The sequence below is a fragment of the Bos mutus genome, chromosome X, assembly GCF_027580195.1.
Source record: "Bos mutus isolate GX-2022 chromosome X, NWIPB_WYAK_1.1, whole genome shotgun sequence".
Classification (NCBI taxonomy): Eukaryota; Metazoa; Chordata; class Mammalia; order Artiodactyla; family Bovidae; genus Bos; species Bos mutus.
This window is the reverse complement of record NC_091646.1, coordinates 36241963-36246087: the sequence shown is the minus strand read 5'-3', so window position 1 is coordinate 36246087 and position 4125 is coordinate 36241963. Positions and strand designations below refer to the sequence as shown.

The following is a 4125-nucleotide window of genomic DNA, read 5'->3' as shown; positions in this document are numbered from 1 at the left end:
TGTCTCTCTTTTTATCTTTTATATTTTGTCCTACCTCCTTTTAAAGACAATGGGCTGCCTTTCTGGGTGCCTGATGTCCTCTGCCAGCATTCAGAAATTGTTTTGTGGAATTTGCTCATTGTTCAAATGTTTTTTCGATGAATTTGTGGGAGAGAAATTGGTCTCCCCATCCTATTCCTTCACCATCTTAGGACCACCCAGGAATTTGCATTTGTAACAAGATTTCAAACTGATTTTTTTTTTTTTTTTTTTGGATTCTAAAGTTTGTATGTATTTCTTTTAAAAGTTGAGAAAGGATACTTTTTGACATCCTTGTGAATGCACCCTTTCATGAATTACCAAATCAATTAAGCATCGAGATTTTCTTAGTCCCTTCCTTCTCCCCCAACCTTCCTAGGGATATCTGAAGTACAGATTTGACATGTGAAATCATCTTGCTGGCTTCCCAGAACAAGGTTACCTAAAATTATAAATAAAATGTAGAGAAATAATAAATACAACACCAATTATTAAATGTGTATTCAATGTTACTGGTTAAGTGTTTTTTCAAATATAATCTTACTCTTCAAACTAGGAAGTGTAATAGACCATATTCTGATTTAGTATTTGAAGAAACTAAGGTTCATAAGGGTTGCATGCCTGTTCAGTAATATCTGACTCTTTGCAACCCCATGGGCTGTAGCCCACCAGGCTCTTTTGTCCATAGGATTTCTCAGACAAGAATACCTGGAGTGAGTTGCCATGTCCTCCTCTAGGGGATCTTCCTGACTCAGGGATCCAACCTGTGTCTTCTGCATTGGAAGGCAAATTCTTTGCCACTGAGCCACTGCTACTGCTGCTGCTAAGTCGCTTCTGTCATGTCCGACTCTGGGCGACCCCATAGACGGCGGCCCACCAGGCTCCCCCGTCCCTGGGATTCTCCAGGCAAGAACACTGGAGTGGGTTGCCATTTCCTTCTCCAATGCAGGAAAGGGAAAAGTGGAAGTGAAGTCACTCAGTCGTGTCCGACTCTTCGCGGCCTCATGGTCTGCAGCCTACCAGGCTCCTCGGTCCATGGGATTTTCCAGGCAAGAGTACTGGAGTGGGGTGCCATTGCCTTCTCCACAATGAGCCACTAGAAGCCCTCATATGGGTAAGATAACATGTTTAGAGTCACAATTAGTTATTTGTGAAGCCTGGATTAGAACACAGGTTTTTTTGCTCCAAGCTCTCGTGCTTTTTCCACACTATCTCTGAAAAATGTCCCTATGTCACTAAATCCTCAATTTCTTTCATGATGCAGTAGCAACTGGCCATACATGTCTATTCTAATGTAATTTAATATTTTAATTTAAAATTGAATACAAATCCAGTTGCCTGATCACACTAAGTAGATTTCTCATCTACCTAGTAGGTTTCAGGAAACATTTTTAAAAGCAAGCTGAAGGATAGGAGTTGCAGGATTTGTGATCAGCTTGTGCACAGTTTGCTGGTTGATGGTGAGGTAAGAGGGTAATGTCACAGGGGTTAACATCAATGCTCAGGCTCCAGTAGGTCAGAGTCTACATGTTCATGGTCATCAAGTAGTTAACTTCTTCCATTTGGTGGGGTTTTTATCATCTGAAAAACAACTCATGAAATATGTCTCAGATACTGTTATCTACGTATTTCAGGGACGAGCTAAAGATTCTGTAACTGCCACATGGCTGCTTTACCATTTAAATTATTGCCACTTCTCCTGGTCTAACTGCTACTTTTGTAATTACATGGTCATATCCTTTCAATCATTAATTCTTTTGTTAGGCTTTTGTGATTCAGGGGAGGCCTAAGAAACTGGCTTTTCTACAAATAAGAGGCAGGGAGAGGGAATGGCGGTAGGGGGTCTGTCCTGGGAAGGCCTCATATAATCATGGTCAAAACCAAAATACCTAAAGTTTCTTCAGAATAAAATGGATACCTATCTAGCTTTGTAATCTTTACTGTTTTCCTCAGCATTGTCAGTTCTAAAAGACTCCACATTAAAAATTATACCTCAGGTTGGTGAAAATTGCTCTCCTTATCCTAAAGCCACTAACTCCTTATTCTTGCTTTCCCAATCCTCAACAAAGCAAACTTTTAGTTAAAACTGGATTAACCCTGGTTGTAAACCCAAACCCCAACCTTATCCCCATCCAGTAATCCTTCCTCCAACTCACCAGCATCCTCAGACTCCCTTCATCCCCTCCACACCCTGATATAGAAGCTGTAACAACTGTGCCCAGAAGAATGAGGAGACCTCCTTTCATACAAAACAGACAAAAGACAACAAATTGAACTCCCAGCTTTATTAGGGCGATGGAATTATCATTTATTTTTAAATTACATGAGGTATTTCTGAATCTATTCCAGAGCAATTCTATCAAACTTCCACTTATCCTTTCTGTAGAGCTAATCTATTTCAGGCACCAAAGGATCACCTGAGTTGGGATAGCACAACATGGAGCAAATGAATAACAGTACTTTCGAGATGGTCAGTGCTGGCAACCACTCAGATCTAAGAATGTCCAGACAGATGTTTCCATTTCTGTTAATGTTTGGATGGTAAATTCAGGCAGAGAACACGATTTTCAGTGGTTTGAAAGGATACTTTGAAGGGAACTGTATCCTTAAGAAGACTCCTCCCTGATAGGGGCTATCCTTGGGCCCCATTATCTTCACTTGCCAGTGAAACATGTCGTTGTCCACTGGCCCTCCCGAACATGGGGAGTGGGGGTATCTGTGGCACAGGTTTAGAAGCTCCTTGCAGATGCAGTTTAGGGCCATCATCTGCTACATGTGACCAGTCTTTGGCTCCAGGCCTGGCGGCAGGAAGAAGGCCACCAGGATGGTCACGGGATGGAAGGAGCAGCAACAGACTATGCAGGCAGATGGGTGGGCTGAGGGTCTGCTAGCGGGAGGGTTGAAGCAGGCTTCATGGGAGGTGGATGGGTGGCAGAGAAGGTAACTGAGGAGGGAGGGAGTGGAACCCTTGACCAGACCTGATGAGCTACTGGATGCTAGTTGTTTGTGGCCACTGCCTCCTCCCGCTGTCCAGAGTTGGAGACTGCCGCCTAGAAGCCACACAGCTGGGAGGACACACCGCCCGGAGCTGCCAGCCTCTGCTGCTCACCTCTGCTGACTACACTGGGGCCTTGGGGCCAGGCAAGGAGCATTTCCATGAGATCACAAAGGCCACATTGATGACGCAGCTCAGTGTCTCGCCTGGGTGGCAGGGGGTGGAGTTTACTGTAAACGGGGAGGGGTGGAGTAGGTGAAGAGAGGAAGGGATTGGGTTGGGAATGGAAGAGGGAGGAGACAGAGAGGGGAGGTTCAGTGTCGAGGACTGGGGAGTGAGTGAGCATTGGACAGGCCGGGATCTGCCTGACACACTAAGCCCTGGTGCTCTGGGCTGGGAGGGTGGGCCACACAAACTGTCCACCAGTGAGAGTTACCTCGTTAGGCAAGAGCAGTTCAATGTATTCCCCTCTTCCCTCTCAATAACACAGACTCGCCATTGGTTTTCTACACATTCATTCTCTGTCTCATATATATATATATGTATGCTGCTGCTGCTGCTAAGTCGCTTCAGTCATGTCTGACTCTGTGCGACCCCATAGACGGCAGCCCATCAAGCTCCCCCATCCCTGGGATTCTCCAGGCAAGAGTACTGGAGTGGGGTGCCATCGCCTTCTCCACATATATATGTATATATACATATAATTGTAAGTTAACTACATACTTCTGGCCTTTATTTCAAAGTATTTCTATGTTTCCTAAGAGAAACATTGTTTTATATGAGCATGAAATTTAGCATCATTCAACATGTTTATTTATTTTTTTAAATTCATTTATTTTAGTTGGGCCACCTTCCCTGGTGGCTGCCTACAATGCAGGAGACCCAGGTTCCATCCCTGGATTGGGAAGATCCCCTGGAGAAGGAAATGGCAACCCACCCCAGTACTCTTACCTGGAAAATCCCATGGATGGAGGAGCCTGGTAGGCTACAGTCCATGGGGTCACAAAGAGTTGGACACTACTGAGCGACTTCTTAGTTGGAAAATAATTACTTCACAATATTGTGATGATTTTTGCCATATATCAGTATAAATCTGCTGCAGGTATACATGT

General features: G+C 44.3%; 1 pseudogene; it reads right to left on the bottom strand.

The window, feature by feature from the left end:
* Positions 1-2337: 2337 nt before the first annotated feature.
* LOC102282450 (ubiquitin-conjugating enzyme E2 D2 pseudogene) lies at positions 2338-2781 on the bottom strand (annotated as a pseudogene).
* Between the last annotated feature and the right edge of the window lie 1344 nt (positions 2782-4125).